The following is a 25,045-nucleotide window of genomic DNA, read 5'->3' on the forward strand; positions in this document are numbered from 1 at the left end:
CGACCTTAAAATATGATAACTATGCAACAGAACTATGATTCTAGTCTTCTGATCCGCTGGATCATACCTCAATAACCCAGCACCCAGCATCAATAGCCCAGCAGTTTTAAAAGAAAACAACCCGACTAAGTAACCCACTGCCTGCAAACCAGCAGTTGGGTCAAGCAAACAACCCAACATGTTTTAGAGTCTACTGGGTGTGCAGGCTTTTTTTTCACACTCCACTCTAACACCACATTGCAGTCTAAACGTCAGCTGCTCAACAGAACCTTGATAAGCAGACTCTGTGTGTTTCAGGGCTGGATTAAAAGCCTGCACACCCAGTAGCTCTCCAGATGGTTGACCACTTGTTTTATACAGTAGCCTAACAGTGCAGTTATTCTACTTTGTGGGGGGTTAAATGCCTTGATTAATGGCACAACGGCAGGAGATAGCAGGCCTAAATGGGATCAGAGACCAACAGCCTTCTAGTGTCAACACCACATTTATGTAATTTCTTCACGTAGGCTACATAGAGACGCCACCAATTATTGGTCATTGAAATTTGGTTAGAAGTCATGGAAAAGCCATGAAATTCCATCTGTCAAAATGTGTTTGAACCCTTAATAGTGAATAATCAGAGATCTTCTATAGCTTAATGTTATTTGTGAATTTCTATGAACATAGTCAAATGGACCGACTTGAAAAAAGACAGCTCCTGCACCTCTTTCATCCCAAGTCAAGCACTGCCTGTACATGCAAGGAAAATATGCCAAATTCAAATTCTGATCGGCCACATCGGTCCAGCACTGCTGTTTTGGTAATTACATTCAGTAATTTTTTTTCCCTTTTCAAAATTGTTGTAACATGAAATGTGATGAAGAGGAAATTGGCTTCCTACTGATGCACATGATGTTCTGTGCTCACGGCATCAAACTCCCCCTGAGACAAACACCTAAAAACAGCTCTTTGCACATCCACAAAAACATCTCCAATCTGGCGCAGTCAAATCAGCCATATCTAAATCAGAGAAACATGCCTCTGCAGTACTTACCACGTTCACTCGATAGGCTGGTGTCTGTCAGGGAGAGAGAAGAGAGAGATGAAGGGAGAGAGAGAGAATACAACCATTAGAACACAACATGCTAGCTATCAAGCTGCCATACAAACTTGTGTCATTGCTGAACAACAGAGAGTGGTTAAGGAAACAGAAACAACAGACAAATCACAGATCACACAGAATGGAAAGCAGAACCAACAAAGACACATCCTGCTTAGTGAGTTGCTGAGCAGTCATCTATCACTTCTATCATGAGGAAAGAAAAAGACATCCACACACTGTCATTCTCTTCAAATAAAGCACACGCTCTTGAAGTTTGGGTGACATAAGAACATGGAGCTATTGGAGCTCACTTCAAATAAACATGGAGCTCACTTCAAATAAAGAGCGCAATGTGCATACATTATGGTATGTTGTGTACTGCACACACTGCAATTCTACTGGAACAGTTTTCCTTACACTCCTTTTTCTTTACATTGCACTTAGATCCATCAACTTGAATAGACCCCAGTTATTGTGATGTCTATAATGTGATATCGGTCTCACAATAAAACGCAGTGAATTCCACGACACGCTACATTTATTTACATCTTTAGGTCTTTATTTAGGCAAAAATAAAGACAAAGATCCAGCTGGATGAGGAGAGAAGCAGCCAGGTGTTTGTGTTCTAGACAGTTTCTCTTTATGCCTTCTGCCCCTCTGATGCCCTCGAACGGAGAAGCTGCACACAGATTTGATGAGGGACAATTTCCATGAATGCTGTTTTGCATTCATTGACCTCATTTCTGCGTCACAGGAAGTCTGGAGCGCTGACAACAACACCCCCTGCCAGTCCACCCCTGCTCACCAATGTGACCCTCAAATTGCTGTTTAATCACAGAAAAACACTTTGTAGCACAATTGTAGAACACTAGTAACTGTGACTGGCATGAATGCAGAATCTAAATGTGCCCCAAAGAGAGAGAAGGTTGCCATGCTGAGGGGAAAACATGGCCAATAATGTACTATACTGTGTCTCTCTATGCTTTGTTTGTTAGGCTGTTTATAAATACAATTATTTTCAGAGCATCTATTGACTTACGCATGGTGCAGAGTTAGCATCAAATAATGAAATGCATTAACAAGATTAGCATCCTAGCAACATTTGAGTCATTTAGCAGACACGCTTATCCAGAGCCACTTACAATTAATGCATTCATCTTAAGATAGCTAGGTGGGACAACCACATTTCACAGTCGTAGTAAGTACATGTACATTTTTCCACAATAATGAAATTATCAGCAAAGGCAGTGCTAGTAGGAAAGACAAGCTCAGTTTTTTTTTTTTTGGGGGGGGGGGTGAACAAGGGGGGGGGGCTGAGCAACTTGTGAAAAGTGTGTATAGCAACTTGTGTATTTTGTACAACCAAGTAAAGAGTATTTTTTAGAACCAAAACAAACAAGAAACATCCAAACAAACTATAAACCGTCGATTTCTAGGCCCTAAACATTTTGTAATGTGTCCCGCCTCTCTCTTCTAGCGCATGCAAAGGCATCTCTTTCCACCCCCTACATAACTCCTAGCACCTTTTCAATAATTCATCTCCCTCTGTTAAGGATTCAGTCTGCGCTGCACTTGCCAGTATCCCCACAAATTGGCAGGCAGCCTCATATTTGGCATACCCGTGGCAGCCTAGCGCTGCTCTCTCTCCTCTGTAGGCCTTGCAGCCGTCCCCTTGAGAAGACTCAAGCTGACTGTCCTGCTCCCAGTCTCCCATGGTGAGCCAGGGCTGCCTGTCTTATATTCAAGCCTCCCACTGAGGGGCCGGGCCCTCTTCCACAGCCTATTAACAGGTTCTAGACTGGAACATGATAGATCCTTTAACAGTGTGTGATTTGGAAGTTAATATATTGAGCATTAACATTTACCACAGGGCTTCATAAGGGCTTCAGACAGGCAGCCAATAGTACTGTCCCCTCAACCTCATGTGTCCTGTTCCTGTGTTTGGTCTCCTACCGCCAAGTTATGATGTCTGGACACAGCTTAGCACTGACCGTAACTCTCATCCCCTGTCTCACACATCCCCCACCTTTATAATCTATATGCACTGACGGTTTGACGCTGACTAACCTATGCTCCCGAGTCCCAGGAATTGTAATCAATGTACAATTGATAGAATGTATAACATATGGAATGAAAATACTAGTCTCACAATACAGTAGGGTATTGATGAATCACTGTATTGCATTGAGCTGTGGTCACAATGCATTACCTACTAGAGGCATTACAGAGAGATGTGCTGCTGGAACAAAATAGGTCACAGGAAGGGATGATGCATACTTCCTCTCATTATAACTCCAGGGAAAAAGGTCAGAGCTATTAATTTCCTCCATCAATTAGAGAAACACACCTTTGTGCCTCTGAAAGCCCAGCATTACATCCACATTTGCTGTGTCATTTCCTGTCTGTGTGTGGTTAGTCAGAGAGGTTGATGGCTGCCCAGAGACTTGGGCAGAGTGAATGTCCCCGACATTAATATTACATGTGTACTGAGGATGCAAGCACCATTCAGTTCTCACTAAAGAGTGAGGAACTCTGCTCTGCTGTAGCTTATGTGAAAGCTTGATTGACATCTCACTGGCAGAAAAACTTACAGGTAGTCTGCTTCAGTGTAAGTCTCCGCACACCATACAGCAGCTTCAGTGTAAGTCTCCGCACACCATACATCAGATGTGTGTGTGCATGTGCGTGTGAGAGAGAGTGCGTGTGTGTGTGTGTGTGTGTGTGTGTGTGTGTGTGTGTGTGTGTGTGTGTGTGTGTGTGAGAGAGAGAGCGATTGCGTATGTGTCCTCATTTCCTCATCTACTTTTTTTACTTTTCTTTATTCCGAATGCAATACTACAATTAAAGAAAATGTTGGACTAATTGCACTTTAGCATGTACAGTACATGTAGCCTTATCCTGACATTTTTATTTTGCATTTTTTGTCTGTATGCATTGTGATTGCTGCAAAATGAACTCTCGTCATTGAGGACATTAAAGTTTTCTGAATCTGAATCATGCATAACAAATCTGGGTTTGACAATAACCCTTCAAAACCTAGTGTTGCCTAATTGCCAGAGAGTGTTCAGCTAATAAATAATGCATTTAAAAATCTAATCTAATTTAGTAAATGAATATGTCTACAAAACAATTAATCAGAGACCAAAAGTGTATTTACAAACAATCAATTATTCATAAAGTGAATGCTGGGTAAGTGGTCTCCTTCCCGGGTGAGATGCTGCCATAATTGGAGTGGGACTATAGGAGAGTGTGCGTCCGTGCGTGTGTTTCTGTGCATGTGTGTGTTCAGTCCCCATGCTCCCAACTTCCGCCCAAACAAGAAGAGCAACAAAAGTGTCAGCTCATTACTGCCTAATGAGTTGTCTGATTAATACGGAAAATAGAAGCATTATTGTAGAGTGCTGTATGTTTAGTTAGTTTAATTATTGTACTAAAGTGACTGAATAGAAGCACAATGGGGTAAAACATTTACATGCGTTCTAATATGGTAATAAGGCCCTAGAGGAGCAAATCAGGGCTATCAAGTACAGTGAAGACTTTTTACATAGGAAACAAAAGGTCTAAATGTATTGATGTGTGGTTGTTGATGTGCAGATATGTATCTGTTTACAATATGTACTCATCACAAGACATGTAATCTAGCCATTCTAAACCTTTCTGATGATGGGTTATGTAATGAGTGATCTCTGAGCAAGCCATTCTAAACCTTTCTGATGATGGGTTATGTAATGAGTGATCTCTGAGCAAGCCATTCTAAACCTCTCTGATGATGGGTTATGTACTGAGTGATCTCTGAGCAAGCCATTCTAAACCTTTCTGATGATGGGTTATGTAATGAGTGATCTCTGAGCAAGCCATTCTAAACCTTTCTGATGATGGGTTATGTAATGAGTGATCTCTGAGCAAGCCATTCTAAACCTTTCTGATGATGGGTTATGTAATGAGTGATCTCTGAGCAAGCCATTCTAAACCTTTCTGATGATGGGTTATGTAATGAGTGACCTCTGAGCAAGCCATTCTAAACCTCTCTGATGATGGGTTATGTACTGAGTGATCACTGAAACAGAATCCATTGTTATTGTGGAATAAACTCCTAGACTGTTGAAGCTGGAGAGGGATGGTCTTATCTCTCTCTCTCTCGCTCTCTATTTCTCACTTGTTCTCTTTCTCGCTCTTTCTGTCTGTTTTTCTCTTCCCATGTCTGTTCTTGTTCTCTCTCTCCATCTCCTATGCTGTCAGTCACCATAATATGGTGGCTGTTGTGTGCACAGTGGTGGAACCTAGCCTGTGCTCTGTTTAAAATATTTCATAACACAGATAATAGGGCTCTTCAGGGGGCCACAGCGATAAACAGAACTCCCAAAATAATCACGTCCATGCACCAGAGTTCTTTTACAATGTCCTACCAAAATACCCATGCTGCCGCAGCATCACAGGCGGTAATGTTTCTCTGTCTGGCCACAAAGCAGATAGAAAATGAGTAAAAACAGTGTATGCCTCACTGTGAATCAACAAAATATTAGGTATTTACAATGAAAATGAACATGTGTGCACACACACACATAAACAAACTGTTCTGTGTGGACCCCAGGAAGAGTAGCTGCAGCTTTTGCAACAGCTAATGGGGATCCTAATAAAATACCCTCAAAATACCAATACCAAACTGCATCATCTCTCCATCTCTTCGTTACATAAGCTGTTGTGGAGATAAAAAAAAGAAGCCAACAGATTGTGAGGGTAATTCAATTTCCTCCAGCAATGCTGGCTTCCAAATGGTCTCCATCAGTGAGCCAATCAGCAGCTGATTCAGTGATTTCCCCAGCTGGGCTTCCTCTTAGACAGGAAGCCAGAGAATCTCAGGCTCAGAGACAGAGACACAATGACAGGTCTGCTGGATCACTGGTTCAGCACCAATGGATAGAATTGCATATACAGTGGGGCAAAAAAGTATTTAGTCAGCCACCAATTGTGCAAGTTCTTCCAATTAAAAAGATGAGAGGCCTGTAATTTTCATCATAGGTACACTTCAACTATGACAGACAAAATTAGATTTTTTAAATTTATTTTTAATTTTTTAATAATTGAATTTATTTGCAAATTATGGTGGAAAATAAGTATTTGGTCACCTACAAACAAGCAAGATTTCTGGCTCTCACAGACCTGTAACTTATTCTTTAAGAGGCTCCTCTGTCCTCCACTCGTTACCTGTATTAATGGCACCTGTTTGAACTTGTTATCCGTATAAAAGACGCCTGTCCACAACCTCAAACAGTCACACTCCAAACTCCACTATGGCCAAGACCAAAGAGCTGTCAAAGGACACCAAAAACAAAATTGTAGACTTGCACCAGGCTGGGAAGACTGAATCTGCAATAGGTAAGCAGCTTGGTTTGAAGAAATCAACTGTGGGAGCAATTATTAGGAAATGGAAGACATACAAGACCACTGATAATCTCCCTCGATCTGGGGCTCCATGCAAGATCTCACCCCGTGGAGTCAAAATTATCACAAGAACGGTGAGCAAAAATCCCAGAACCACACGGGGGGACCTAGTGAATGACCTGCAGAGAGCTGGGACCAAAGTAACAAAGCCTACCATCAGTAACACACTACGCCGCCAGGGACTCAAATCCTGCAGTGCCAGACGTGTCCCCCTGCTTAAGCCACTACATGTCCAGGCCCGTCTGAAGTTTGCTAGAGAGCATTTGGATGATCCAGAAGACGATTGGGAGAATGTCATATGGTCAGATGAAACCAAAATAGAACTTTTTGGTAAAAACTCAACTCGTCGTGTTTGGAGGACAAAGAATGCTGAGTTGCATCCAAAGAACACCATACCTACTGTGAAGCATGGGGGTGGAAACATCATGCTTTGGGGCTGTTTTTCTGCAAAGGGACCAGGACGACTGATCCGTGTAAAGGAAAGAATGAATGGGGCCATGTTTCGTGAGATTTTGAGTGAAAACCTCCTTCCATCAGCAAGGGCATTGAAGATGAAACGTGGCTGGGTCTTTCAGCATGACAATGATCCAAAATATCAGCAACAGTGTGTGAAAACCTTGTGAAGACTTACAGAAAACGTTTGACCTCTGTCATTGCCAACAAAGGGTTATTAACAAAGTATTGAGATAAACTTTTGTTATTGACCAAATACTGATTTTCCACCATAATTTGAAAATAAATTCATTAAAAATCCTACAATGTGATTTTCTCGATTTCTTTTCCTCATTTTGTCTGTCATAGTTGAAGTGTACTTATGATGAAAATTACAGGCCTCTCTCATCATTTTAAGTGGGAGAACTTGCACAATTGGTGGCTGACTAAATACTTTTATGCCCCACTGTATATAGGATTGTACAGTAGACAGTAAGGACAGGACTCTGTCATTGGAGTATCTGTGACACCCATGAATATTTGAGGATATGCATTATGACATGAGTTCATGCACGGGGCATACATTTGTCCATTCATGACTAGGCCTATGTATGCATATTTATTATCATGTTTGCATAGAAATAAATGTCCAAACAACTTTAAAGTGATAGCTATGATATATCGTATAGCTTCTAAATAGACGGCACCGAAGGAGATGGCTTCCGTTTTACGATTCCGTAACCAATTGTGCTATTGTGTATGGGTTTTTTTGGCGTTTTTTTTTTAGAGGAAGACCCTAAAATTGTCAAAGACTCCAGCCACCCTAGTTATAGACTGTTCTCTCTGCTACCGCACGGCAAGCGGTGCCGGAGCGCCAAGTCCAGGTCCAAGAGGCTTCTAAGCAGCTTCTACCCCCAAGCCATAAGACTAATAAACATCTAATCAAATGGCTACTTGTATTGCCCCCCCCCCCCTCACCCTTTTACGCTGCTACTACTCTCTGTTATTATCTATGCATAAGTCATTTTAATAACTCTACCAACATGTATATATTACCTTAATTACCTCGACTAACCGGTGCCCCTGCACATTTACTCTGTACCCGTACCCCCCGTATATAGCCTTGCTATTGTTATTTTACTGTTGCTTTAATTATTAATTATTTTCTTACTTTATCTCTTATTTTTTAGGTATTTTTCTTAAAAGACAAATTGTTGCATTGTTGGTTTTAAGGACTTGTAGTAAGCATTTCACTGTAAGGTCTCCTATACCTGTTGTATTCGGTGCATGTTATTTTATTTTATTTGATGTACTACTCATTACGGTGTCTCTGCTAAAGGAGAGTGTTTACCAAGTAGGGAAGGGCCCTGTATAATCGAATACCCAGATATCCAAACAACGAAAAATCTAAAGTCTAAATTAAAATAAACAGTGTTACATTGTTACACACAAGGATATACTATGACATTTAAAGTGCTTAATTTAATGAAACAAACTCTTAGAATGTAGTGTTTAAATAAAACGCATTGAGCAACTGCTGCTTCAGACATCACCTGGCTTTGACAGTCATTGTTTACAAATCAAATCAAAGTTTATTTGTCACGTGTGCCGAATACAGCAGGTGTAGACCTTACAGTGAAATACTTACTTACAGGCTCTAATCAATTGCACAAAAAAAGGTATTAAAACAGTAAAAAGACAGGCTATATACAGTAGCGAGACAATAAAAGTAGCGAGGCTACATATAGACACCGGTTAGTCAGGCTGATTGAGGTAGTACATGTACATGTAGATATGGTTAATGTAGATATGGGTGGTGGGTGGGACACAATGTAGATAGCCGGGTTAGTCATTGTGCGGGAGCGTTTTTGTCCTAGACTTGGCACTCTGGTACCTGCTTGCCATGCGGTAGTAGAGAACAGTCTATGGCTGGAGTCTTTGATCATTTTTAGGGCCTTCCTCTGACACCGCCTCCAGTGATGTACTGGGCCTTACGCACTACCCTCTGTAATGCTTTGCGGTCAGAGGCCGAGCAATTGCCGTACCAGGCAGTGATGAAACCAGTCAGGATGCTCTTGATGTTACAGCTGTAGAACCTTTTGAGGATCTCAGGACTCATGCCAAATCTTTTTAGTTTCCTGAGGGGGAATAGGATTTGTCATGCCCTCTTCACGACTGTCTTGGTGTGTTTGGACCATTGTAGTTTGTTGTTGATGTGGACACCAAGGAACTTGAAGCCCTCAACCTGTTCCACTACAGCCCCGTCGATGACAATGGGGGCGTGCTCGGGCCTCCTCTTCCTGTAGTCCACAATCAACTCCTTATTCTTGGTTACGTTGTTATTCTGGCACCACCGGCCAGGTGTCTGACCTCCTCCCTATAGGCTGTCTCGTCGTTGTCGGTGATCAGGCCTACCACTCTTGTGTCATTAGCAAACTTAATGATGGTGTTGGAGTCATGCCTGGCCATGCAGTCGTGGGTGAACAGGGAGTACAGGAGGGGACTAAGCACGCACTCCTGGGGAGCTCCAGTGTTGAGGATCAGCGTGGCAGATGTGTTGATACCTACCTTCACCACCAGGGAGCGGCCCATCAGGAAGACCAGGATCCAGTTGCAGAGGGAGGTGTTTAGTCCCAGGATCCTTAGCTTAGTGATGAGCTTTGAGAGTACTATGGTGTTGAACACTGAGCTGTTGTCAATGAATAGCATTCTCACATAAGTGTTCCTTTTGTCCAGGTGGGAAAGGGGAGTGTGGAGTGCAATAGAGATTGCATCATCTGTGGATCCGTTTGGGCGGTGTGCAAATTGGAGTGGATCTAGGGTTTCTGGGATAATGGTGTTGATGTGAGCTGTTACCAACCTTTCAAATCACTGCATGGCTACATACTTCAGTGCTACAGGTAGGTTTAGGCAGGTTGCCTTAGTGTTCTTGGGCACAGGGCCTATGGTGGTCTGCTTGAAACATGTTGGTATTACAGACTCAATCAGGAACATTTTGAAAATGTCAGTGAAGACACCTGCCAGTTGGTCAGCACATGCCCGGAGCACACATCCTGGTAATCCATCTGGCCCTGCAGCCTTGTGTATGTTGACCTGTTTAACGGTCTTACTCACTTCAGCTACGGAGAGCATGATCACACAGTCGTACGGAACAGCTGATGCTCTCATGCATGCCTCAGTGTTGCTTGCCTCGAAGCGAGCATAGAAGTGATTTAGCTTGTCTGGTAGGCTCGTGCCACTGGGCAGCTTGCGACTGTGCTTCCCTTTGTAGTCTGTAATAGTTTGCAAGCCCTGCCACATAAGACGAGCATCAGAGCCGGTGTAGTATGATTCAATCTTAGCCCTGTATTGACGCTTTGCCTGTTTGATGGTTCGTCGTAGGGCATAGCAGGATTTCTTGTAGGCTTCCGGGTTAGAGTCCCGCACCTTGAAAGCGGCAGCTCTACCCTTTAGCCCAGTGCGAATGTTGCCTGTAATCCATGGCTTCTGGTTGGGGTATGTACGTACAGTCACTGTGGGGACGACGTCCTCGATGCACTTATTGCTAAAGCCAGTGACTGATGTGGTGTACTCCACAATGCTATCGTAAGAATCCTGAAACATGTTCCAGTCTGTGATAGCAAAACAGTCCTGTAGTTTAGCATCTTCTTCATCTGACCACTTTGTTATAGACCGAGTCACTGGTGCTTCCTGCTTTAATTTCAGTTGCGCACTGTATATGTAGCCTACACTTCTGAGGCCGCACAAAGTAATGCTTTATTCTTAAGCTCATTTTCTCTCTCGTGCTATGGGTTATGGGTTGCATTTGACATGAAAAGGCAGTTTACTATCATGCCCTCCCAACAGCACTGACAACAGTATGCTATTTACCCCACTTCAAATAGTGATTAACCTACAGGCGCACACCAACCGAGGGTCCTCAAGACCGGGGGTGCTGTCGATGGGGGTTATTTTTTCATCAGGGGTTGCTGCAGCACCATCAGCACCCCTACTTCCCGCGGCAATTGACCTGACACAGATCAATTTAAAACACTTATCAGAAACTTTTTGAAACAGAATCAGTTCTATGATGGCAAACAGACTTCTCTTTCACCGTTGCTGTTAGCTTAGGCTACTGCAAAAAGTAACATTAGAAACTCGGTGGTTCAAGCCCTGAATGCAAATTGTCAGACAGCCATGGTATATCGGGTATGACAAAACATTTATTTTTACGGCTCAAATTATGTTAATAGCCGGTTTATAATAGCAATAAGGCACCTTGAGTTTGTCGTATATGACCAATATACCACGGCTAAGGGCTGTATCCAGGCACTCTGCTTTGTGTCGTGGATAAGAACAGCTCTAAGCCGTAGTAAATTGGCCATTTTGCGTCATTCTGATTTTTTTCTTTTTATGAATTTTGACTATCCGGATAAAAACGTATGATATTAATTGAATAGTGAAATCATTTCAAATGCCAATCCATATTACCAAGCAGATTAACATGCCTCAGACTGAGCATGCTTGTGTTGTGGGAGAAGCGTTGACTCGACAGTGGGTATTCCACTAGCCCTCTTTGTTGACATCCTCCCTCTGTTGAGTGAGCTGCGATGGGAGACATTGGCCTAGACATATGTTCTCTTTACCTCCCTTTCGTCTCCGCACTCTGCCTTCAGTGATGTGGGATGTTTATGGAGGAACACTTGGCTGTCTGGGGCCGGAGGGGGAGGCTGGGAGCGCGTGTCTCCTCCCTCCCTGAGCTCCACTTTGGGTTCTCTGCATTTTAACAAAACATCTGGCTTTGTCAGGACGAGTTAATCACAGCTGGGACTCTAACACGATCTGCTCTCTCACTGTGTTTGCTGTGTGTATTAGGGGTATGCACTGTGCATTGGTGTGAGTGTGGTCTGGTGTCTGCGGAGAAAATCAAATCAAATTGTATTTGTCACATGCGCCAAATACAACAGGTGTAAACCTTACAGTGAAATGCTTACTTACAAGCCCTTAACCAACAATGCATTAAGATGTTTTTAGAAAAAAATAGATAAGTAAAAAATAGAAAATAAAATGAACAAATAAACGGCAGCAGTAAAACAACAATAGCGAGGCTAAATACAGGGGGTACAGGTACAGAGTCAATGTGCGGGGGCACCGGTTAGTCGAGATAATTGAGGTAATATGTACATGTAGGTAGAGTTATTGCCGTGCCGCTTGCCTTGCGGTAGCAGAGACAACAGTCCATGACTAGGGTGGCTGGAGTCTTTGACAATTTTTAGGGCCTTCCTCTGACACCGCCTGGTATAGAGGTCCTGGATTGCAGGAAGCTTGGCCCCAGTAATGTATTGGGCCTTACGCACTACCCTCTGTAGTGCCTTGCGGATGGAGGCCGAGCAGTTGCCATACCAGGCAGTGACGCAACCAGTCAGGATGCTCTCGATGGTGCAGCTATAGAACCTTTTGAGGAACTGAGGACCCATGCCAAATCTTTTCAGTCTCCTGAGGGGGAGTAGGTTTTATAGTTCAAACAGCCTACTAGATGACATCTTGTTCATATCATCGTCAGAATCATCTACAGCATCTCGTTCAGACTGGCTGTCATTAGCTGTGGTGGTGTTGGTGGTGATGATGATGACAGTGATGATGACTCAGTGACGTTGTCTAAAACACTTCCTCTCTATGTTAATACTGCACAGCCTCAGGGCTCAGAGAGAACCTCTCTCTTTGCGTGTTGCCCTCTCTCTCTCTCTCTCTCTCTCCCTCTCTCTCTCTCTCTCTCTCTCTCTCTCTCTCTCTCTCTCTCTCTCTCTCTCTCTCTCTCTCTCTCTCTATTTTCTTTTTTCTCTCTCACTCTGTCTTCCTCTCACTCATCTCATTTCTCACCAGCTCATATTAAATAGATGTCTGTCATTATAGCTGGTGGAGGGGTAAGAGATAAAAGGAGGGAGGTCCCCTGGTCACACCACAGGCAGGGAGGGACAGAGTGAGGCAGAGAGAAGAACAAGCAGGGATGGAGGGAGGTAGAGAGGGAGGACGCAAAGGGATGTCTAGTAGACAGTGAGAGAGCACACTCCTCCCTTCCTCTCTCCATCTGACAGAATACTCCACCAGCAAACCACCAGCAAAACCAGCAAACGAGCATTGTGTCAAACCACCAGGGACTAATCTCAGCAGCAGAGCAATAATATCCACCCACCATGTGTCTATTAGAGGAGCTAAGGGCTGCCATTAATCCCCCAGGTATCCATTCCTGATCGTGCCATGGGAATTCTCCCCTCCACTGGGGCTGATCTAACCTGCCACGCTCCTTTATCAATCTCTCGGGGTCCATTAGCACGGAAGTGTGTCTAGAAGAAACTGTACAGTTAACTGATGGGATTTAGTCACGTAGATAGAAGTTTCACAGTCAGTATGTTTAACTAAAAGGGTGCTCATCTGTGACTCCTCAGTGATACATTTACATAGAAGCCAATCTCTACTAAACATAACCCATGCATGTAGAGAATGTTTAAAATGTACTGACATTTCTTGTTGTGGCAATACTTTGATGTTGGCTAAGAGAACTATTCACCACTGATTATGTGCAGATGTCCATGTGAGTGAAGATGGCCCGAAATACTGTATAATATCGAGAAGGTGTTGTGACGAGACGGTTTTGTCTCCACCCTAACAATGGGAGTCGTTGTCCCAAAGAGAGGCTACAGCAAGAGCAGGCTGGGCTTGGGAGGGTTGTTATCATTCGAAGTACAGAGAAAGGACCTCATGCCCCTTTCAGATCCTCCATTGATTTCTTCAGTCACACACCCAGAAACCATCTCTGGTAACACTTATTAAAGGAAAATGGAAGCAACAAAGGCAATGGGGGAGATTAGAGAACAATACAAAGATGACATAGGAGGTGATGGGCTCAACACTCTGTAAAGACCTTGTGAAGGTCAGAGAGGGTGCTCAAATCATCAAAGACATGAAATGAGAACAGAAAGAAAAGCACACTCCTCTTAGGAAGCCAGCTCCTACACTTCCCTACTCTAATCAAATAAAATACAATTGTATTGGTCACATACACATATTTAGCTGTTGTTATTGAGGGTGTAGCGAAATGCTTGTGTTTCTAGCTCCAAAAGTGCAGTAGTATCTAACAATTCACAACAGTACACACCAATCTAAAAGTAAAAGAATGGAATGAAGAAATCCATTAATATTAGGATGAGCAATGTTGGAATTGCAATGACTAAAATACAGTAGAATAAAGTATATACATATGAAATGAGTAAAGCAGATGTAAACATTATTAAAGTGATTAGTGTTCCATTATTAGAGTGACCAGTGATTCCATATCTATGTACATGGAGCAGCAGCCTCTAAGGTGCAGGGTTGAGTAACCTTGTGGTAGCCGGCTAGTGATGGCTATTTAACAGTCTGATAGCCTTGAGATAGAAGCTGTTTTTCAGTCTTTTGTTCCCAGCTTTGATGAACCTGTACTGATCTTGCCTTCTGGATGATAGTGGGGTGAACAGGCCATGGCTCAGGTGGTTGATGTCCTTGATGATCTTTCTGGTCTTCCTGTGACATCTGGTGCTGTAGGTGTCCTGGAGTTCAGGCAGTGTCCTCCCGGGGATTTGTTCGGGAAGACTGCACCACCCTCTGGAGAGCCGTGCAGTTGCCATACCAGGCGGTGATACAGCCCGACAGAATGTTTTCAATTGTGCATCTGTAAAAGTCTATGAGGGTCTTAGGGGCCAAGCCGAATTTCCTCAGCCTGCTGAGTTGCGCTGTTGCACCTTATTCACCACACTGTTTGTGTGGATGGACCATTTCAGATTGTCAGTGATGTGTACGGCGAGAAACTTAATCCAGCCGCTGTGTCAGATTTCAAAAAGGCTTTATGGTGAAAGCACACCATGCGATTATCTGAGGACAGCACCCCACATACAAAACTATGAAAAACCATTTCAACCAGGCAGGTGCGACATGAAAGTCAGAAATAGCGATATAAAAAATGCCTTACTTTTGATGATCTTCTTCTGTCGGCACTCCAAAAGGTCCCAGTTACATCACAAATGGTCATTTTGTTCGATAATGTCCTTCTTTATATCCATAAATATGGCCTATTTATTGCCTACCTCCTCATGCCTTTTGCACACAATGTATATAGACTTTCTTTTCTCTACTGTGTCATTGTGTTATTGGCTTGTTTATTCTTTACTCCATGTGTAACTCTGTGTTGTTGTCTGTGGCACATTGCTTTGCTTTATCTTGGCCAGGTCGCAGTTGCAAATGAGAACTTGTTCTCAACTAGCCTCATTGGTTAAATAAACGTGAAAATAAATAAATAAATACAAACTCAGTTTAGTTGGCGCGCTTCAGTCAATAATCCACCCAGTTTCCCTCCATCAAAATGCATACAAAATGAATCCCAAACGTTACTAATAAACTTTTCCAAATCAGTCAAACAACGTTTATAATCAAACCTTAGGTAAGTAAATAAATGATGAAATTTAAGACGGAGAATACCAAAGAACGCGCTCTCATTCACACGCTTGGAAACACTAGCGACAAAATGGGAGCCACCTAGAAAAACTACAATTTCTGGCTCATTTTTCTAAAAACCAGCCTGAAACTCTTTCTAAAGACTGTTGACATCTAGTGGAAGCCATAGGAACTGCAATATGGGAGGCCTTCGCCTTATAATAAAAGTGACAGCCATTGAAAATAGTGGTAGGCTGAATTATTATTTTTTGGGGATGGTTTGTCCTCGGGTGTCGGCTGCCATATTAGTTCTGTTATACTCACAGACATTATTTTAACCGTTTTAGGAACTTTAGAGTGTTTTCTATCCAAATCTACCAATTCTATGCATATCCTAGCTTCTGGGCCTGAGTAACAGGCAGTTTACTTTGGGCACGCTTTTCATCCGGATGTGAAAATACTGCCCCCTACCCAAGAGAGGTTAAACGTTTCACCTTTTCCACTGCAGTCCCATCGACGTGGATAGGGGTGGGCTCTTAATGCTGTCTCCTGAAGTCCACGATTAGCTCCATTGTTTTGTTGACGTTGAGTGAGAGGTTACCACTATTGTCATTGTTGGTAATCAGGCCTACTACTGTTGTGTCGTCTGCAAACTTGATTGAATTGGAGGCGGATGTGGCCATGCACTCATTTGTGAACAGGGAGTACAGGAGGGGGCTGTGCGCACACCCTTGTGGGGCCCCTGTGTTGAGGATCAGTGTAATGGAGGTGTCAGGAAGTCCAGGACCCAGTTGCACAAGGCAGGGTTTAGACCCAGGGCCCGGAGCTTAATGATGAGCTTGGAGGGTACTATGGTGTTGAAGGCTGAGCTGTAGTCAATGAACAGCATTCTTACATAGGTATTCCTCTTGTCCAGATGGAATAGGGCAGTGTGCAGAGCGATGGTGATTGCATCATCTGTGAATCTATTGGGGTGGTATGCAAATTGAAGTGGGTCTAGGGTGTCAGGTAAGGTGGAGGTGATATGATCCTTAACTAGCCTCTCAAAGCACTTCATGTTGACAGAAGTGAGTGCTATGGGGCGATAGTCATTTAGTTCAGATACCTTTGCTTTCTTGGGTACAGAAACAATTGCGGACATCTTGAAGCAGGTGGGGACAGCAGACTGGGATAGGGATAGATTGACTATGTCCGTAAAAACTCTAGCCAGCTGGTCTGCACATGCTCTGAGGACGAGGCTAGGGATCCGTCTTGGCCCGCAGCCTTGCGAGGGTTAACACGCTTACACACGTTGGCCACAGAGAACGAGAGTTCACAGTCCTTTGGAGCGGGCTGCGTTGGTGGCACTGTGTTATCCTCAAAGCGGGCGAAGGTGTTTAGCTTGTCCGGGAGTAAGACGTCCGTATCCCCGATGTGGCTGGATTTCCCTTTGTAATCCGTGATTGCCTGTAGACCCTGCCGCATACGTCTCGTGTCTGAGCCATTTAATTGTGACTCCACTTTGTCTCTGTACTGATGTTTTGCCTGTTTGATTCCTTACAGAGGGAATAGCCACACTGTTTGTATTCAACCATATTCCCAGTCACCTTGCCGTGGTTAAATGCAGTGGTTCGCGCTTTCAGTTTTGCATGAATGCTGCCATGTATTCACTGTTTTTGGTTTGGGTAGGTTTTAATAGTCAGTGGGAACAACATCCCCTATACACTTCCTGATGAACCAAGTCACCGTGTCCATGTATACGTCAATATTATTCTCAGAGGCAACCCAGAACATATCCCAGTCCGTGTGATCAAAACAGTCTTGAAGCATGGATTCCGATTGGTTAGACCAGTGTTGAATTGACCTTAGCATGGGTACTTTCTGCTTATGGAAAGGGAGGAGCAGGATGGAGTCGTGATCAGATTTGCCGAAGATAGGGCAGGAAAGGGCCGTGTAGCAATCCCAGGAAGAGGGAGTAACAATGGTCAAGAGTTTTTGATGTGGGAGTACTACAGACAATGTGTTGATAAAACTTTGGTAGCATTTTTCTCAAATTTGCTTTGTTAAAATCCCCAGCTACAATAAATGCCGCCTCAGAATATGTGTTTTCCAGTTTGCACAAAGTCCAGTGTAGTTCCTTGACGGCTATCATGGTATTGGCTTGAGGGGAGGTAATACAGAGGTATTGAGGTATTCTAGGTCGGGTGAACAAAAGGACTTGTGTTTCTGTACATTATCACAATCACACCATGAGTAGTTAATCATGAAACATACACCACGCCTTTCTTCTTCCCGGAGAGTTCTTATTGCTGATATCCAAAAGTTCTCTCCGGCTGTATTTAATAACACAAAAAATATTCTGGGCTAATAATAATGTAAGAAATAACACACAAAAAAACAAAATACTGCAAAGTTGCTTAGGAGCTTGAAGAAGAGCTGCCATGTCTGTCGTCATCTTCCATTCCATAATGGAGATGTTTTTTTGGGGTAATCAAGTATCCCTAAAGTACAAGAACATGAGATCAGAAGAAAATAGTGGAGAGGAGAGAGGTGTATTTGAGAGGAGAGGAGTGGAAAGGTGCGGATTGTGTGTTGAGGGGGTGGTGGGCAGCTAGGAGAGTGGCAGTCCATGGACATCACCTGGCTGAAAGGGGATGGCACTTGAGGCTATTAAGTGAGTGTCATTGCTCTGGGAAAAACACTTTGGCTAACCCTGTCTGTCTCGCTCTCCATACCTCTCCCCCTCTTCTCCCACTTTCCCTGTCACTGCAGTAGCTCTCTCCCCCTCTCTCTCCAGTGTTCTCTATATTGTATGAGGCTTCTCTCTCTCTTGCTCTGAAATGTTTCATGTGCTATCATTTACAGGTTTATGAGATGACAATTGACTCAAACAAGGAAAACAATAAAACAAGGAAAACAATTACATCTAGTAAAGCCTGGGTAACGAGCTGATGGTGATTCTGCACATAATATAGTGAGATCTGTCTGGGTAACCCCTGTGAAGAGGTTTCCATAAAACCACCATCTGTGACTTAAATAGTTAGGAATTCTTAGGAAAAAAGAAAAGGGATGTGAAATCTCAATACAACCCTGTGCTATTACCATCCAACTACACTGATGGAGCCTGGGAAACACACTGACATACACAAGTCTCTCATTCAGGACGTCACACAATGTATAAATGTGGCGCTCAGCTATTTTTGATCATGATATTTATAGATTTGAAAGTATGGTGAATTGGTATTAATAAGGTTCCTTAGAGAAGTATGTTTTCCTTCAAGGTAGTTTAACACAGATCAGATTATTATTTTATTGTGATTGGCGTAAAAATCAATCAATTACATTTGAACAGAAAAGTGTATATTTCTCTTAGAACACCCCCATCATGGGTGCTAGCAGCACACAGTAATATGTATCAGCAGCAAGTGCAGGACCAAATAAGCAAGGCAAACAAAGCCCAACACATCTAATAACACCCAGGTTTATTTGCCAGTTTTGCCAGTTCTAATTTCCATCAGTTTTGACAAGCCCATTAAATGAATCTGGCCCAAAATAAACATGTTTGTGCTGAACTGATGTGACAGGCTGTGATCACACCCAACGTTGGGGAGAGATAGGGCCAGCTTTTAATTAAAAAAGCAGCTCAGATGCACAACTGAATGGACTACATAAACAGCCCATTCACCTCCAGCAAACAAACTGTACCGTCGCAACACATATTACCATTTGTTAAAACCATGACACCAGACACAGCACACAACTGCTGGTAATGACCATAAATATAGAACTAAGCATATTTAATAAGTAGCCTACTGTATCTTTGGATAGCAGGGATTACAGTGATACATGTAATGCTAATGTCATTTTGATCCGTATGAAAACAGAGATGGTTCAAAGCCGTGGTAAACATTCTACATTGTTGTTGTGGTGCTGCTGGATTTCCCTCATCGACTCACACTGTTAGTTTTGAAATTTATATTTTTCATGTTGAGCATGAAAATCTACAAATAAAAATCTGAAACTAAACACAAAATCAATCCCAGCTTGGTCCCAGAACTATGTTACAATGTTATCTTAAACAGGTCCTGAGGGTTAGCCAGTTCAAATTCATAAAATGGAGATAAACTCATAAGATAGGAGAACATCCTTGGAATACTCAGAGGGCTGCACATGACAAATTACCTGTACAATATCACCACTCCAGCGCTCTGCTCTGATGGGAGGCACGGACATATTTTGTCTCAGAATGAAATCTTTATCGCTGTGCACTGTTGTCTGGAGGAAGGTCAGAAAGACCCCTGCCTCATTATATTGCCCATTTTTTTCCAGTTTCCATGGTGATCACAGAGTCCAAACTTTGATGTCATCCCTGTCACACAGACCAACAGCATGTGAGCTATCATCACTATCGCTCTCTTTTCCCCTGCTTTTTTCTCATTCCCTCTATACAATCTCTGCATTTTCATGTGTTCTGTATTATTTTCCAACACTATAAGCCTGGGTTAAGCTGGAACCATTTATTTTGAATACGTTGTTTTTTGGAGTTTGTGAGCTTTCATTAAATAATCCATTTATACCAAGTTCGTTCTCCTGCGCCTGACTTCCCTGCCACCAGCACGCACCACATTACAGAATCACCGACCGATATGGAGTCAGCAGGACAGGGTACCCTGTCCATAGAGGTGGAGGAGCGTGTCCAGGAGCATGCAGCAATGATCCACCATCTTGGCATCGCCATGGACCGCGTTGTCCAGACTATGGGCCGCTGGGAGAGACAGGGAGTTCTTCCAGCGTCTCTACCAGGGGTCTCCCTGAGCGCTCCGTTTCAATCTGGTTCCAGTGGGATTCGTCTCTCCCTGCCCCAGGAGTAAAACGGAGAGGCTGCGGGCTGCCGAGGGTTTCTACTGCAACTGGAGCTATACCTGGCCACCGTTCATCCGGCTCCATCGGATCGGGAGAGGGTGTCCGCCCTCGTCTCATGCCTCACCGGGAAAGCCCTGGAGTGGGACAAGGCCGTATGGAGAGAGGGAGATGGACCAGTTTGAGGAGTTCACCCGCCGTTTCTGGGCAGTCTTCGACCACCCGCCCGAGGGTAGAGCGGCGGGTGAGCGCCTCTACCATCTGAGGCAGGAGACGAGGAGCACCCAAGAGTTCGCACTAGAGTTTAGGACCCTGGCTGCCGGAGCAGGATGGAACAACAGGGCCCTGATCGATCATTACCGTTGCAGTCTGCACGAGGACGTCCATCGGGAGCTGGCCTGCAGAGACACCACCCCCACATTTGACCAGCTGGTTGACCTGTCCATCCGGCTAGACAACCTGCTGGCTACTCACGGATGTTCAGATCAGGGTCTGGTGGTTCCATCCTCCCGCATCCCCTCTCCGATACCCATGGAGCTGGGAGGGGCGGTGCGCAGGGAGACCGGAGGGGGTTCCCGCTTGTGCACTATCTGCGGCAGCAGATGTCACACTGCCAGTCTGTGCCGGGTGGGTTCCTCTGGGAACTCACCCCAGGTGAGCTGGCACCATCCTCACCCAGAGTCCTTTGTTGCACATATGTTTATATCTGTCACTTTCCTGAGTTTTCCCCGCATTCCCAGCATAAGGCGCTCTTCAATTCAAGCACGGCTGGGAATTTCATTGATAGAACTTTAGCCCATAGTTTTGGGATCCCCATTTTTCCCGTGGATGTTACTTTCCCTTTTCGCGCCTTAGATAGTCAACCATTAGGGTCAGGGTTGATTAGGGAGGTCACAGCTCCTTTGGGATGGTGACGGAGGGGGGTCATACGGAGAGAATTAGTCTCGTCATTATTGACTCTCCTGCATTTCTCGTGGTGCTGGCCTACCCTGGTTAGCTTATCATAACCCCACCGGGGTCTAAATCTGATCACAGTGAGGTATAGTTACCCAATACCGCTCATAGGCACAGTGATAGAGTAAATGCACGGGGCACGCTTCTTCACCAAACTAGAGCTCAGGAGCACTTAAAATCTGGTGCATATCCGAGAGGGAGACGAGTGGGAGACGGCTTTCAGTACCACCTCAGGGCACTATGAGTACTTCGTCATAACGTACGGGTTGATGAATGCGCCATCAGTTTTCCAAGCTTTTGTATATGAGGGACCTGCATGGGCAGGGTGTGGTGTTGTATATTGATGACATTTTGATATACTCCGCTACACACGCCGAGAATGTGTCCCTGGTGCGCAGAGTGCTTGGTCGCCTGTTGGAGCATGACCTGTGCGACAAGGCTGAGAAATGCCTGTCCGTCTCTTTTCTAGGGTATTCCATTTCCACATCAGGTGTGGAGATGGAGAGTGACTGCATTGCAGCCGTGCGTACTTGACAGACTCCCACCACGGTAAAGGAGGTGCAGCGATTCTAAGGGTTTGTAACTACTACCGGAGGTTTATCCAGGGTTTTGGTTAGGTAGCAGCTCCCATTACCTCACTGCTGAAGGGTGGCCCGGTGCGCTTGCAGTGGTCAGCTGAGGCGGACAGGGTTTTTAGGCACCTGAGGGCTCTGTTTACCTCGGCTCCTGTGTTGGCCCATCTGGATCCCTCTTTGGCGTTCATAGTGGAGTTGGATGCGTCCGAGGCTGGGATAGCGGCTGTGCTCTCTCAGCGCCCGGGTATGCCACCGAAGCTCCGCCCCTGTGCCTTCTTCTCAAAGAAGCTCAGCCCGGCAGAGCGAAACTATGATGTGGGGGACCGGGAGCTGTTGGTTGTCGTCAAGGCCTTGAAGGCGTGGAGACATTGGCTTGAGGGGACTAGACACCCTTTTCTCATCTGGACTGACCACCGCAATCTGGAGTACACCTGGGCGGCGAGGAGACTGAACCCTCGCCAGGCAAGGTGGGCCATGATTTTCACCCGTTTTGTGTTTACCCTTTCCTACAGACCAGGCCCCCAGAACGTTAAGGCAGACGCATTGTCCCGGCTGTATGACACAGAGGAGCGGCCCATGGATCCCACTCCCATACTTCCGGCATCTTGCCTGGTAGCGCCGGTAGTGTGGGAGCTGGACGCGGACATTGAGCGGGCGTCACGTGCAGAGTCAGCTCCCATCCAGTGTCCAGCTTGGCGTCTGTACGTTCCATCTGCTGTCTGCGACCGGCTGTTCTATTGGGCACACACGTCACCCTCCTCTGGTCATCCTGGGATCGGTCGGACGGTGCGCTGTCTTCGTGGGAAGTACTGGTGGCCCACTTTGGCTAAGAACGTGAGGGTTTATGTGTTCTCCTGCTCGGTGTGCGCCCAGTGTAGGGCTCCTAGGCACCTGCCCAGAGGTAAGTCACAACACTTACCCGTTCCACAACGGCCGTGGTCACAGCTGTCGGTGGATTTCCTAACTGATTTTCCACATTCACAGGGTAACACCATGATTCTGGTAATTATGGATCATTTTTCTAAGTCCTGTCGTCTCCTCCCTTTGCCCGGTCTCCCTACGACCCTACAAACTGCGGAGGTCCTGTTAACTCACGTCTTCCGGCACTACGGGGTGCCTGAGGATAAGGTGTCTGATCGGGGTCCCCAGTTCACGTTGAGGGTCTGGAGGGCATTCATGGAACATCTGGGGGTCTCGGTCAGCATCTCATGTTTCACCCCGAGAGTAATGGGCAGGTGGAGAGAGTTAACCAGGATGTGGGTAGGTTCTGAGGTCTTATTGCCAGGACCGGCCGGGGGAGTAGGCAGCGTTCGTGCCCTGACCAGAGATGACCCAAAACTCGCTCCGCCACTCCGCCACTCCTCCACTAACCTCTCTCCCTTCCAGTGTGTATTAGGCTATCAGCCGGTTCTGGCTCCTTGGCATCAGAGTCAGACCAAGGCTCCTGCGGTGGATGACTGGTTCAGGCGCGTGGAAGAAACATGGGACGCCGCACATGTCCACCTTCAGCGCGCCGTGCTTCGCCAGAAAGTTGGCGCAGTGAGACCCCGGTGTTTGCACCGGGTCTGGCTCTCGACCCAAAACCTGCCCCTCCACCTGCCCTGTCGGAAGCTGGGTCCGCGGTTTGTGGGGCCATTTAAAGTCCTGAGGAGAGTGAACGAGGTATGTTATAGGTTACAGCTTCCCGTATTAACCCCTCGTTCCATGTGTCTCTCCTCAGGCCGTTGGTGGCTGGCCCGCTCCAGGAGTCTGAGGTGCGGGAGGGGGCCCCGGCGTACTTTGTTCGTTCCATACTGGATTCGAGACGTCGGGCGAGGGGTCTTCAGTACCTCGTGGACTGGGGGGGTGGGTATGGTCCGGAGGAGAGATGCTGGGTTCCGGTGGAGGACGTGTTGGATCCTTCTATGCTGCGAGCATTCCACCGTCTCCATCCGGATCGCCCTGCGCCTCACCCTCCGGGTCGTCCCAGAGGTCGGTGTCGGCGCGCGGCTCTGTCACGACGTCTGCCGAAGTCTGTCCCTCTCCTTGTTCGGGCTGTGTTCGGCGGACGACGTCACCGACCTTCTAGCCATCACTGATCCATTTTCACTTTCCATTGGTTTTGTCTTGTCTCACATCACACCTGGTTTCAATCCCATCATTACATGTTGTGTATTTAACCCTCTGTTTTACCGCATGTCTTTTGTCGGTGATTGTTCGTTGTATGTATAGGTGCTATGTCTGTTATGGTGTGCGACAGATCTTATTTAACCACTTTTCTTTATTTTGTATACGTTGGTTTTTGGAGTTTCATTAAATACTCCAAGTTCGTTCTCCTGAGCCTGACTTCCCTGCCACCAGCACGCATGACATTACAGCTTCTGAAGTGCATATTTCCTCAAAAGGTTGGATCCTTCTTGGAGACATGCCAAACTTTGAGGCAATTCAACAACAAGATTTCACTGATTAATTATCTTATAATCTGGCATGAACAGAAAGTGTCATGATGTTTTCATCATATTGTCAATCAAATTACTTCAAAAAGTAGGCTACCTGAGCATGTTCGTCCACTCCAAAATAATTCAAGCATTCCAACAGTGCAATGTACACTCACGCCATTTAATGAATGGAAAGAGACATATGTTACAAAACACAAAAAAGTGTAATGCCATTTGGAGACTGTCACTGGGTCTACCCTCTTGTAGCCTGAATTAATTGATGTGTCTTGCTGACAAAATTACCTTTTTGTAGAAAGAAAAGATGGGACACCTGAAAAGGGGTTGAGATACGGGACGTTCTTGGGATGACAAGTGCAGCCACATGGGAAAAATATGGGTTTAACCATGACAAAGGGCTGATGGTGTTCATTTAATAAGCTTTTATTTTAATATTTACCACTGTAGAAGTACAAATAGCCTTTTAAACAAATAGGACAATGGTTACATTTGCATTATTTGGAGTTTGACTTTGTTGCATTTAGGGGGACTTATGTCTCATTCAGGGTGTCTGAGACCCCCCTGGGCCCCCTGTAATTTGCACTCTGGTGCTACGTCTGGGCCTGGGCGGCCCCACCCTGATCACTCTGCTCTGCTCTGCAGCCTAATAGTGTTCTGAGAAGTGCATGGGGCTTTCTCTGTTTCATCTCTTCATATTCCAGAAGTATTAACAGAAGGAATGTTTCACCTGGAAAACAGAGGGAAAATGTAGCTGGTCCTTAGGCAAATGTTCAACAACAACAAAAATCCCTCATGTTCTGAAAACATGTCAGACTGTGCTAGATGCTGGAAACGATAGCATC

At 45.1% G+C, this 25,045-nt stretch overlaps 1 pseudogene; it reads right to left on the reverse strand.

Annotated features, from left to right (window-relative positions):
- The window catches only part of LOC115143352 (cadherin-4-like), a 362,505-nt pseudogene that overhangs the window by 203,940 nt on the left and 133,520 nt on the right, over positions 1 to 25,045 (reverse strand).

This window comes from Oncorhynchus nerka, linkage group LG15 (genome assembly GCF_034236695.1).
Source record: "Oncorhynchus nerka isolate Pitt River linkage group LG15, Oner_Uvic_2.0, whole genome shotgun sequence".
In the NCBI taxonomy this organism is placed as follows: domain Eukaryota; kingdom Metazoa; phylum Chordata; class Actinopteri; order Salmoniformes; family Salmonidae; genus Oncorhynchus; species Oncorhynchus nerka.